The sequence below is a fragment of the Sapajus apella genome, unplaced genomic scaffold, assembly GCF_009761245.1.
Source record: "Sapajus apella isolate SASKATOON/1434 unplaced genomic scaffold, GSC_monkey_1.0 scaffold107, whole genome shotgun sequence".
NCBI classification, from domain to species: Eukaryota; Metazoa; Chordata; class Mammalia; order Primates; family Cebidae; genus Sapajus; species Sapajus apella.
This window is the reverse complement of record NW_022437047.1, coordinates 5,953,118-5,967,829: the sequence shown is the minus strand read 5'-3', so window position 1 is coordinate 5,967,829 and position 14,712 is coordinate 5,953,118.

Here is a 14,712-nt window from a genome sequence, read left to right as displayed (position 1 = left end):
AGAGAGATAGTGCTGACTGAAATATTATTATAGTAAAATTTAAGAAACAAATGATATTTTAAACAGTGTCAAACAAATTTCTAATTATAAAATATTAAACTACATATATATGTATGTGTATTAAGATTACTTAGGCACTAAAATTACTTGTTCCAAAAAATATTTCACTCGTTCAACATTTATTAACTTCCAGTGTGCTAGGATTTGGTGATTTCAAGATGGACAGGAAAAAGCAAGACTATGCAATGTTGTGAAAAAAATCCCTATGCAATAGTAAGAGGTTTATTAGCACACTTAAAATTGGCAGGTAGCACAGATAGAATTGACAAAAAACGTTTTTAATATTAAATCTCTGACAGTCTTTGGATGGGAATAGTGGAACAGAAAGTGCAACTTTAGCAGATCAGATATTGTAAGAATTTCTCAAAAAAACAGTAGGTAGATAAGATTTTACTGAATGAAAAAAAATAGGCTGTAACAGAGTTGGGAAAGAATTAGCTCAAAAGAACACAGGGCAGTCAAGGTTTTTCAAGCAAAGAAATAGAGGGATCACGGGGGCCAGAAAGGAATCATGAAACTACTCAGGGCTGGGTGGTTACAATATCATATCTGCTTGTGGAGGCTACTTGATCTCTTGCCTTTCATGCCTTTTGTGCAAAGCTCAGGGTATCAGAAGTGTCTGCACCAGACAATGAGAGAAAATGAAGATGTGAGGCCTGAAAGACAGGGCAGTGCCCTGGAAGGCTGGAAATTCCAGGTGGTATGGTCATCATTATCTACTGAAAATGAGTATTTCTGTGCATTGCTGATTACTGCCTTCTACTGCTTCTCCATGGTTAGTGGTATAAAGGAGGGTGACAATAATAAATTATAACACTCACATATATTGCTTCTCGGCGTTTTGGCTAAGATCAAGTGTAGTAACACTCACATACATGCTTACAGGGATCTAAAAACAGAGATGACAACCCATGCAAAAGACTAGAAAACACCGAGAAAAGCTTATACAATTAAAAAGAGGCATTATCGATCCTAACAAGCAGATTTATTACAATAATGAAGAGACTTTCAATAACAGAACTTTAAGAAATGATACTGTATCATAAAATATATCTATCTTATTAACCAAATAGTTTATAAAAATTAATTATATACATAAAAATTATTAATAGGCTATATAGCAAAAAGACCACTGAAGAGCAAATTGTTAAAACATAAGTATGAATAATGAAATTCTTCTAAAGAATAAAAGAAAGAAACATCCGGAAACCTTAAATGGAAAAGCATGGTGCTCCACACCCATTTGTTAGAAGTTCCAGAGGGAAAGACTAGAGACACAGGAAGGAAATAAATAATCAGTAAATAATTTCATAGCTCTTCCCCCCACCAAAGGATCTTTAAGTTGACAGGCCTCACTGAATGAAAAGCAGGGTAAAGAAAAATGTAACCTCACATTGGGAAATTTAAACAATTTTAGAATGAGCTTGAAGAAACTATCGAGACAACAAAAATTAAAAATTAAATTAAATTTAAAAACACATAAACTTCTAAGTGACACAAAGTCATTTCACATACCACAATACTGATGCATGAAGCAATGAAATAATAGTTTCATATTGCTGTTTTGAAATATGAAAAACATATGGTATGTCCAATTCATATGAATAAAGACCACTAGAAAACATAATTATATAGGCAAATATAAAAGCTTGTGTAAATATATATTATTCCCTTTTTCTTAACTGATTTAATAGATGATTGCATGTAACCATAATTATGAAATTGTATAAAAATTTCATATGTTATAAAACATAAGTCATATATGCATGTATATGTAGTACAAAGAAGGGATAGGAAATTTAATTATATTGGAGCAAAGTTTTTGTATTTTAATGAAATTAAGGACTAATCTGAAATTAATTGTGATAAGAGATGCTGTATATTGCAATTCCTAGGGCAATACTAAGAAAATAACCAAAAGATATGCGAAATTTTTACCAACCTGTTACTTATGAAAACAATAAATAAATAAAAGTATGCAATAAAATGAAACAATAAACAAATTAAAATGTTACAGTAAAAAATACCTATTGAACATAAGAGAAAGTAGCAAATGAGGACCAAAAGTGTAAAAATAAATGACAAATCTTTGGATAGATTGGCCAAAACATAAAATAAAAAAACACACGTTTTAAAAATCATTCATAAAATAGAGAACGTCACTGCTAATCCTATAAAAATTTTAAGTATTATTAGTGGACACTATTAGCTTTATGCCAGCAAATTAGGAAACTTAGTTGAAATAGACAAATTCTTAGAAACATCGAAATTATCAAAAATGACTCGATAAAATATACAGTCTGAATAGACATAAATTGAAAATAATTTGAATTAATAATTACAAATCTTCCCAGACACAAAATTTCATGTTTGATGTGTTCACTGGAAAAATATATCAAATAAGTAGAGAAGAAATAATACTACTCCTTCACAAACTCATGCACAAAACGTGTAAGTTGAAAAAAAAAACAAAAATACAGAAGGGAAGGGAATCTGCCTAACTCATTCTATGGGGACAGTATTTGTCTTATCTAACAGAGCCAAAGACATTGTAAGAAAAGAACACTATAGATGGTGATACCCTTCAGGAATATAAATACAAAAATTCTCAACAAAGTATTAGCAACCAAATCCAGTGATAGATAAATGAGATAATACACCATGAGCAAATGAGGTTTGTCCCAGGAATAGAAGCTTGATTCAATATTAAAATAGCAATTAACATAATTTACAATATTAATAAACTAAAAGGCAATATTACATAATTACCTCAACAGATTAAAAATGAGATAAAGCCAAACTAATAATAAAAATTTACAACAAATAATGATAGAATAGAACTGTACTCTTGTAAAGTCATCCGTGAAAAATCTACACCTAACGTAGTGAAAGGTTGCATTTTCTCTAAGGTTGGAAAAAAAGCAAGGATGTCCGTCCTTTCAATTTTCATTCAACCTTATGCTAGAGGTTGTAGCCTATGCTATAGAAAGAAAAAATGGAGCTCAGAATGAAAGGTAAGAAGTAGAACTGTCTTTATTCATAGATAACATGATACTGTAAGTAGAAAATCCTGAGGAATTCTTAATGTACTTACTAGAACTAATAAATGTATTCAGCAAAGTTGCAGGCTCAAAATACAAAATTCAGTAGTATTTCTACATGCAGTGAATAGTCAAAGATGAAATTATAAGAGCAATTTTAACTATAATAGCATCAATAATATCAAAATATTTAAAAAATTTAAATTCAATGCAATCCCTTATAGGGATTCACGTCAGGCGTTTTTTTTTTCTTTTTTTCTTTTTTTTTGCAGAAATTAACAAGCGGATGTTAAAATGTATGTAAGTATCCAAAATACTTAGAATAGCTAAACAGGTTTGTAAAAGATACACCAAGTCATAAACTTACACTATTTTATTTTAAAGGGTTTGACCCATAATCCCAAAAGACAAATCCCTAATGCCATAATTCCAAATGTTGAAATTCCAAAAGATCAAAATCTCTAAAGTTTAAAATCCTGAAAAGCATAATCCTGAAAGATCAAAATCTTGAAAATACAATTCTAAAAGAAGTTTTAAAGATACAAACTTACATTTTTAAAGGGATATTTATTTGAGAAGCATACAAAAACATGATAGAATACTTTATAGGCCACTTTACACAATAAAATAGGCAATAGTTACATATTTTGTAAATATAAACAGTTATACTAATGATAATTACATGGATATAACAGCTATGGGCAAATAAACTGTACTCATGAAGAAACAGGTCAACAAGCAAAATGTATAAATGTATATCACTATGGTTGGTAATTGTGTGCACCCAGTTTTATAACTGCAGTGATTTGAAATACTGTGATGGACAATCTAAGTCTTTTTTCATTTTTTGTTTTGTTTGGTTTTGTTTTTGAGATGGTGTCTTGCTCTGTCACCCAGGCAAAAGTGCAGTGATATGATCCTGGCTAACTGTAACCTCCCCCATAACGGGTTCAAATGATTCTCCTGCCTTAGCCTCCCGAGTAGCTGGGATTACAGGCATGCACCACCAGGCCCAGCATATTTTGGTATTTTTAGTAGAGACAGCGTTTCGCCATGTTGGCCAGGCTGGTTTCGAATTCCTGACCTCAAGTGATCTGCCTGCCTCAGCCTCCCAAAGTGCTGGGAGTGAGCCACTGCAATCAGCTAACAACCTAAGTCTTTTAATGAGATGGATCAAACGTGCAATGGGTCACCACTATGTATGCAGTCACCCAAAGAGCTGAAATCTCAAGAAATTTTATCATTCACTAATGTTATGCAGATGTATAAAGAGAACATCTCCTTATTTAGTGAGGAAGTGTCCACATTTTTACATGCATACATAGTGCTTACACACAATGTCCATGTTGTGGTATTGTACTTTCATTGAGTCAAATTTGCAAAAATGCATAAAATGAATTAGAGTTCTCTAAAAGTCTTTACATTATATATTCAGTATTGAAAATTACGTGAAGATAAAATGCATAGCATAGCAAATTGGCGCTATGGGTGAAGGGGCAGATGTCGTATATGATTGAACAATTTGGCAGGGATAATTTCTTGTATTTTTTGCCTGTGTTTTCACTTCGATGATCTTTGAAACACTCATTGCACTTGTATTTGGGGAGTAGTTGTGATGTACAAATTGTGTAAGCATATGCCATCCTTTTAAAAGTTTAATTATTGCTGGGCCATTGCAAGTAAGCAATTTTCTGCTTTTGTAGAACCAATAATAATTAGCTTTTAAACTTTTATCTTTCACCATTAAGTAGCTTTGTACACTTAACTTATCAAAGCTGTTTTGCGAGGGAACAATTTCACAGATCTCTTCCACCGTGTTGCAAGGAATACCGTAAAAGGAAATGATATTCAGCTTCCCCAGTACCAAACCTGCATTAGTCAGGATTCTTCAGAGATGCAGAGTGAGTAGGATATGTATATAGATATATCAGAGGAGGTTTATTAGGGGAATTGGCTTACACAGTTATGGAGGCTGAGATGTCCCACAGTAGGTTGTCTGCAAACTGAAGACTTTGGGATGCCAGTTAAGTGGCTCAGTGCAATTCCCAAGGCCTCAGAACCAGGAAAGCTGATGATGTAACTCAGTTTGAGCACCAAGTCCTCAGGACCTGGGGGTTAGCTGGTAGAAGTCCTGGAATCCAAAAGCCAGCAGACCTGGAGTTATGATGGGCAAGGCAGCAGAAGAAAAGTCTGTACCAACCCTCAGAGAGACATCAAACTGACATTTGTATTTATTCTTTCCAGGCCCCTGGCCCATTGGATGGACCCTGCCAACACTGAGGGCATATCTTCCCTGCCTAGTCTTCTTAGACTTATACACTAGTCTTCTCTGGAAACTCCATCACAGACATACTTTAAATATTGCTTTATTAGGTTTCTAGATATACCTTAATCCGATTGACACCTAAAATGAAGTCCACAAATCTATCCCTTGTCAACCTGTCATCCATTCACATCTTCTTGTTATACTTAATTTCCGAATAAAGACAATAACAAGGTAATAGTTCCACTTAACATGCTGCAACTATCCTTGCACAACCAAAAATGTACTAAAACCTTCCCCAGAATTTGGCTTTTAGAATTTCAACATTTGGGATTTTAATGTTTTAGATTTATCATTTTGGGGATTTTAGATGTTAGAAATTTTTAGACTTTATGGAGTTTAATTTTTAGAGATTGTGATCTTCTGCGATTTCAGTATTTGAGATTATGGTGTTTGGAATCAAATCTTTTGAGATTATGATCAGTACCAGCTTTCAAAATGTGCTATAAAGCTAGAGTAATAAGACACTGTGGCATGGCATAAGAACAGACACACAGTCAATGGAACACTATTAAAAGTTCAAAACTAAGCCCTAACATTTATGGTCAATTGATTTTTTTAAAAAATTGCTAACACAGTTCAAAGGGGAAAGGACATTCTCTTCATTGAATGGATATTCTCAAGAAAATAATAATGTTTTAAAGACTTTAGAAATCGAACAGGACGTATAAATACAAAGCTAACTAAAAATAGAAAAAGAACAAATAGAGGTATTTCCAAAACTAACTACAGGTAGATAAAAGAACCAAGAGACACATTTTGTGGTGACAAAATATACAACCCATCAAGGCTACATTATAACTATAATATCATAATGATAAAATATGTACTACAAAATCTGTTAGAAATTAAAAGTAAGCTGACAAGTCAACAATCAGAGTACATTTTTTAACATACTTCTCTCAAAATTAATAAGTTATATAGATAAAAATAAGGCAGACTATTGAGGACTTGAATAATGTTAAGATTTATCTAATAGATAAAATAGTGTTTTTACAACTAAGACACATAGAGAATAAACTTTCTCCAAACATTTCAGAAATTTATTAAAATTCAGCATATCGTAGGTCACAAAGGAAGTCTTATAATTTTTAAAACTTATGTTTGTATATGGCTGCAAAATATTGTTATAGATAGCTGCATTTATTGCATAACATCAACAAGATTAAGAATTATAAAAATATTACACTTAGGGCCGGGCACAGTGGCTCACACCTGTAATCCCAGCACTTTGGGAGGCCGAGTGGGCTGATCACCTCAGGTCAGGAGTTTGAGAGCAGCCTGACCAATATGGTAAAACCTCATCTCTACTAAAAAATACAAAAAATTAGCTAGACATGGTGGTGGGCGCCTGGAGTCCCAGCTACTAGGGAGGCTGAGACAAGAGAATTTCTTGAATCTGGGAGGTGGAGATTGCAGTGAGCTGAGATCATGCCACTGCACTCCAGCCTGGGCAACAGAGTGAGACTCTGTCTCAAAAAAAAAAAGTATTATACTCAGATCTATTCAATTCAATATTTAAAAACCAACCATAGACCATCTATGCCCAGTGCCTCTAATTATTTTTCACAGATATATATAAGAGCTGAAGAGCCGAATGACATGTTTAGCATCATTTTCTCGAAGAACCTCACCAAAATAACAATAAGGTGACTTTTATTATTTGAGAAATAAAGCCACAGGAGAAAGATAAGTAAAAAGAACACACAGAGATGGAAAAGGAAATTGAAAAACACGTGAAAAAATCAGGACTGCTTCCACATAAAATGCAGAAAACCATAATAGAATGCCTTTCTTTCTGTAGTAATTATAACTAACCAGATGATATACAAAATGACACATTCTATGTCCATGAGAGAGCTGAGATCACAAAGTAGCCTAATAAAATAAAATCCGGAAATTACCAGCCTTTTCTTGCCAAATTGGGATTCAGCTTCCATCTTTGGCAGAGTAGCATGAGAAGATGGAAGCTACCATAGATACATGTGAATGTGGCTATAATTGAATTTTTAATAAAAATTTAAAGGCTTATTGTGGCCTGGACTGACTGGTACCTTAGGGGGCCCCAGACACATAGGAATCTGTAACTACCTATTATCTATTTTCAAAGACCATATTAATTGCTATGATGAAAGAGTGAAGGTAGAGACACCTACCTGAGATACAGGTATGCTGGGCCTGCTATTGTCTGAGGTCAGAGGAGAACCAAGATAAACCCACTTGAACTCTGGCACTTATGTAAATTAGGAGACTGATCCAGTTTGTCATAGGCAGCTTCTAAGACGTTTTTAGTGATCCTTGCCTCATGATATTCTTGTCTTTGAGTGATATTCTTGCCTTGGGTTTGGGCTGGGCATATTAATTAGATTGTAATGAATAGAAGGTGGCAAGAGTGACATCACTTCTAAGGTTACATATGAAAGACGGTGGCTTCCTTCTTTGTCATCGCTCTCTCTCTCTCACTCTATCTAGGTTACTCATGAGACTGCACTGTAGAGAGACCCATGTAAATGAACTTGGAAGTTCTTCTGAGAGATTAGAAGTCTCTTTCCTCAGTCATATTCTGAGATGTCTCCTGACTCAGCCACATTTGGATTGCAGTCCCGTGAGAGACTCTAAAGCCAGACCGTCTAGCTAGGTGGCTCCCAGATTTCTGACTCAGAGAAATTGTCAGAAAATGAATCTTCGATGTTTTAAGCCATTATGTTTTGGAGAGAGTTGTGTAGCAATAGCTAAGCAATACATAAACCTTTGTTGGAGGGAACACATCAGAGAGAAATCTATTTAACTGCCTAAATCTGGAGATCAGATAGAGAACAAAGAGTAATCCTCCAGTACTCTGGGTCTTATGGGAAAACCAAAAGAGAAACCCTTAAAAATAGCCAGAGAAAGCAAAACATATTAAATAGAGAAGAACAATAGTAAGAATGATGGCTGACTTGTCATCGGAAAACAGCAATGGAGACTATAAGACAATGGAATAACATATGTAAAGTCTATTTTTTTGAAAGAAGAAAAGTCAAACTAGAGTCCTATATCCTGCAAGTCAACACATAGAAAATGAGATGAGAATGTGAGAGACAAGACAAATTACAGAAGCAGTCTAGGAGATCCAGTAACCTACTATTTAGCCCTAGAAATGAGTTCCTGAAAGAAGAAAGAAAAGAGGGAAAAGGAAATGATCGATGAAATAATGGAAAATATTTTCCCAGAAGTTTAAAAAACAGGTGTTTAAAAAGGGAGAAGGCTCTATTCATCTAATATAATGAGTGAAAAGAGACCTACATGAAAATACCTTATACCTTACTACTATCTGGGCATTTTGTGATTGTGGGGACCGAATAGATATATTATGTATATGGATATGGATATGTGTATGTATAAGACACACACACACACACACACAGAGACAGAATCAAGAATCAGAGGTTCGCTAGTCATTATACACCTCAATCACACCCTTGAAAACTAGAAAACAATGTAGAAATTTCTTCAAAATTATTTCTGAGAATTCTATTCCCAATCAAATTAATTATGGGAGTTAATTAAGAAATTATCAAAACTAAATACTTTAAAACGTTAACTATTATACGCCCTCTTTCACAGGAAACCACTAAAGGATATGTTCCACCAAATTGGTGAAGTAAATCAAGAAGGACGATGATAAGGAATCCAAGAAATAGAGGATTCAATACAGCAGAAGCAAAAGGAATCCTCAGCATGATGGTAAGATTCTAAAAGGACAGCTACCCAGGAGGCCAGGAGCCCCATCTGTCCAGCCTGAGGCATCTAGGAAACTCTGTAAGGGGCTCTTCAAGCAGATAACAGTGACAACATACCTAATGTGTCTCAACTTCTTGCAGTGAGAATTTCACCACTGTAAAAGATTGGTTGTGAAGTAATAACGAGCTCACAGAAAATAAGCTATAGGAAAACAGTGTATTGTTCAGGCAACAAGATAATCAGCGGTGGATAATATTTATGGATATACTGAAGTAGGCATGACTACTGATCTGGCCAAAATTATAGTATATTGGGAAAAGTGTGGGGGTGTTAGGATGGGTGGGTGTGGTGTTAAAAGAATCAGTAAAAAACAACTAAGAATCCATATTATATTTGGGAAAGTAAATATACGATTTTTAAGACTAGAGGTTTTTAACAATCTAAGTATATTCTTTAGATACATCAAGTCAAATAATAGAAGATGTGGCTCACTGACTTTAAATTAGTTACTCAAAAGGAATGGGAAATATGGTGAGATTTCTATAACAAACTTTGTGAAACGATTTAATCCTTTAAATTATGGAACATAGACTAGAAATATATGAGATCAAAAAGAATAAAGAACAAAAATCCATATTAAAAATTCTTTAGACTTAAATGATAATTACAGCACCGCTTACGTTTTTAGTAAAAACACACACACACATATGCAGACATACAAACACAAACATGAAAGCACATACACACATGCCCAGACACAAGTGTACACATGCCTATATTTGAGTATACAAAGACACATGCATACATACTGATAAACACAGAAACTCTTCTATATTTGTGCATGCCCTACGTACGTGGCTTTATAAGAAGAGGAGAGTCCTGAGCTAACATAGGGCATGTGCAAATATAGAAATGATTATACACATGTACATATAAAACATACACCTATACACATGCACACATGTACATATGACACACATACATGCACAGATGTACACACCTGTCTGAATATACTCACATACACATCTTTACACGTATATATATACACAGATGCACACAGAAACATATACAAATGTATGTAAAATTCTAAACTTATAAAAATAAATGTATTTAAATATATATAGAAAAGTTACTAGATGGAAATAGTAAAAATATTAGCAATAGTGTTACAAACAGCAATCTGGCCTAAGTGCTGTGAGACTTGATGTATTTATTTTCTAAATTATTTTTTTCATATTTTTAATAATTGTATTTAGAAAGAAATATTTTGAGTGGAAATCATGTAGCAAATATAATTTATTCTTGTAGCACAATAATTTGGTCTACATTACTGTTTCTTAATCTTAATTAGAAAGCCTTAGTTTTCTACCAATATTATTCTATAAATATAATTACACAGAATGACTTTTTATAGACACTATATTCTCTGACTTTTTTCATCATCTCTTTGAATATTTCTCTCTTTTAAAGGAGACATGCATTTTCTCTTTAATTTTTTATTTATTAAAGAATAAATTTAAAGAGTGCTATAAAAAATAAAGACAAAGGATTAGGTAGAAATAATAAAAAATCATGTTTTTTGCAATTTTGAACTTTTTTCTGTTAAAAATTTTTTGACTATATTACTTGTAATTTAATTTTAAAATTGGACTTAACTGGTTCAAAATCGTTGTCAATTATTCAGAGAAGCATCTGAGGGAAGGGATTCTTAGGAAGAAAGTGAGTCAGAATAAAAAGGGAAAGTTTTGAGTATGGTGTAGGCACTTTGCCTTCTTCATCTCATCTAATTTAAATTATAAAGAGACCTCATTGAATGATGTAGAAAGAAATGTGGCTCATATGCATATGTTTAACTTAGAGGCTGCTCTCAAACTCTCTCCAGGGAATTATTTAACTTTAGAAAACGATTTTCTGTGTTCATTTACAAAACCTAAGCGCATTTTGAGAGAAAATCTATTTAAAAATGTGTGTTCTTAGTTAAATGAAACTTGAGTTCTATAAACAGTGGTGGCTCAACCCCCTAGGGTGATAAGACCTTGAGCTTCTTGGTGTTTGTCTCTGGGGAAGGCAGTTTGGCCCGAGTAATCACCTGTATGCCCTAGGCCAGGGTAACCTATTGGAGAGGCTGGCACACACATCCACCATATGTGATGTATTAACCAGCCAAAGAAAGGCAAGGCAGCAGGGTGATGTGGCTGTCTGCCTCCTTCTCTAACTGTCTAAAAGACCCTGCTAGCATATTAGTATCTGTATTAGTCTGTTGCTGTTTATAACAGAATACCTGAAATAGGATAATTTATTTGAAAAAATTATTTCTTACAGCTATGAAGAAAGAGGTTTTTTGAGGGGCTGCATCTTGTTAGAGCCTCATTTTTGGTGGGGACTCTGAAGAGTGCAGAGGCAGCACGGGGCCTATTGGTGAGAGATCTGAACTTGTTAGCTCAGGACTCTCCCCTTTTTCTTTTAAAGCCACCATTCCCACTCCTGTGCCAACTCATTGATCCATTAACCATTTAATCAATTAATCCAGGAGTGGATTAATCCATTCAAGAAGACAGAGCTTTCATGACCCAATCACCTCTTAAAGATCCCACCTCTCAATACAGCCACATAGGAGATTAAGTTCCAACAGTTTTGGAGGGGACATTCAAACCACAGCAATATCTTTGTGGTAAAGTAAGAAATGGATTTAAAACTGTGTGCCACTTCCTATTAATTGATTGGTGACTACTGAGACAGCTATGTGTGTGTTGGGCACTCAATGTGGAGAGGAGCTTCTCAAAGCATTCCAGCCTTGGCACAAGGGTCCATTGGTTAATTAGCTATATTTTATGGATGCAAAGTACAGGGGCTCTGATATCAGAAGCACTAATCATCATTAGTTCACTGAGTACTCGTTCAAGTCATTTGACTTTCCTCAGCCCCAATTTCATCAAAAAAGACTTACCTTATAAAGTTGCTGGCAAGATAAAATGAGATAATGAATATAAAACCATGCTGCCTGATTACTATTCAATAAGCTTACTATTTCCTTCATTGGACTTATTTATTTACATTTAAGTGATTTGATATATATAATACTCCCCGTTTATCCATGAGGAATACATTGAAGACTCCAGTGGAAGCCTGAAACTTGAATAGTACTCATTTGTACGTACACTGTGTTTTGCCGTTTACATATACACCTATGATAAAGTTTTATTTATAGATTAGGCACAGTAAAGATTAACAATAATAACTATAGAAAGAGGCGTCCTGGTGGGTGACCAGAAGCAGCCAGTGTGCACTGGTCTCATAGAAAAGAGACACAGTGCAGGGTAAACACTAGTTCTTTAAGTGAATTGTCTACGAAGGCAAATTGGAATTCATCAAGGAAGCAACAGCAGCCCATGGAAAGCAGAGAGGACTAGGCAGGACAAGAGCCCACCTGGAATTGTCCCAGAGCCAAGGGAGGCTCCCTACCATGGGAAAAAGGTAAGTAAGAACCCCTGGAACTCATAGTTCTGCCACAAACTTTTGCAATCCCAGGGAGCACAAACTTTTGCAATCCCTCTGGATAGACCCCACCCTCTGGGCCTGCGGACTGACACAGAGAGCTGCCTGGAGTCTGGGAAGAGCCACCACTTGGGCCCATGGGGAGCCCCATGGGTCTTGGATCCTTGAACACCCTGTTGCCAGCTGCTGTAGCTCCACCAGTAAGGGAGGCCAAGCTCTTTCATAAGCCCCCAGGATAGGGGTGCGTCCACAGTGCTGAGGAGCAGATGGATTGCAAGCCCTGTCTCTGCTACACCTTACCAAGCAAAGCGCACTGGCCTGGAACCCCAGTGCAGCCATCCCACTTCTGCCTGAGCACTCTGGCAGGTCACAGAGCTCCTAGAGGTGATCCGCAGGCCCACGACAATTGTCAGTGCTATTATCCTTGCCCCTGCTGCCTTCAGGATGGAAAGGGAATGAAGAGCTTGAGAACTGCCATGGGCCTGTAGCATGCTGTGGCTGCCATACGGAAAAGTAGCAAGACCATTTCCTACCCAGGCCCCTGCCCCTGCTACTTTTCACTGGACGGAACTTGCTGGCCTGGTCTCCCTGCACAGCTACCCTATCCCTGCCTAATCAGTTCAATCAGTGGCAGCAATGCATTTCTCTTGGGTAGAGCTCCTGAAGGCTGTCAACAAGCTCTCTGCCATCACCACCACAGCAGTATCCACCCCTGCTCCTGCAGGCTAGGGAGGAAACAAAGGATCTGACTGTCTGCTTCTACAGCATACAGCAGCCTTGCTATGGAGAGGAGGACAGGCTGTCTTCCCTGTGAGACCCAAAACCCCTGCTCTTCACCAGAAGCCCCCATACACTTCAGTTTGTGCCTTCAGCACAGCCACCCCACTCCAAGCTGAACATTCTGGTTGGAAGTGGCTCTGCATTTCTCTGGAGTGGATCTCCCAGAGGCAACTGACAGCTCCTCTGACACTGCCACCATCCCCAGGGTTAGGGAGGGAATGAAGAATCTGATTGCTCTGCTCCTACCTCCAGCATGCCATGGTCACATTACAGAGTGGAGAACAGTCTTCCCTGTGACTGTCTTCTCAGTGAGTCCCACTCCCACTCTTCACTAGGCAGTGCCCTTCCCCAACTCTGGCACAGAGTGCCAGTGCAGCTGCTCTACCCCTCACTGATCATTCCAATTGACAGGAGCTCTGTGTTTCTCTGAGGTGGAGTTCCCAGAGAAGAGAGACAGGTCCTCTCTCATTGCCACTGCCTAGGTCTCTGCCCCTACTGCCCCTAAGCTGTGGAGGGAACCAGAAGCCTGAGCTCTCCCCAGAGCTGCAGTGCACACAGAGTTCAGGAGTGCCAAGCTGAGATCTGTGCCTGGCACTCAGGCAGGAGCAGAGCCCACACTCTTTGATGTGGTTTGGCTCTGTGTCCCCACCCAAATCTCATCTCAAATTATAATCTCCACGTGTCAAGGGAGGAATCTTGTGGGAGGTGATTGGATCGTGGGGGCAGTTTCCCTCATGCTGTTCTCACAGTAGTGAGTTCTCACAAGATCTGATGGTTTTATAAGAGGCTCTTCCCTCTTCTCTCTTATTCTCTTTCCTGCCACCTTGTGAAGAAGGTACTTGCCTCTCCTTTACCTTCTGCCATGATTGTAAGTTTCCTGAGGCTTCCTCAGTCATAGAAAACTGTGAATCAATTAAACCTCCTTCAGTCTCAGGTATTATCTTTATAACAGTGTGAGAACAGACTAATATGCTCCCAGGGCACTGAGAGAGGTGAGTCACGTGGTTTGTAGGCTGCTGCAGATATGCCTCCCTCCACAGGGTTGGCCAGGAAAAGGTGTGGCCTATCGCCCTGCCATGACCTCTGCCAAAGAGAGTCCTGCAGCCCAGAACACCTAACAAAAGAAACAAGGGTGGAGTGCCAGTGATCTGAGGGGTGTCCCTCAAAGCACAGGTGTGAATCTGGTGAGGAAGTCATCTCTCTCTCCATCTCACTGCAGAATATGGCTGCAAACAGGAGGAAATACTATGGAGCCATGCAGCTGAGTAATAGCCTGTTTACTGGCCATTA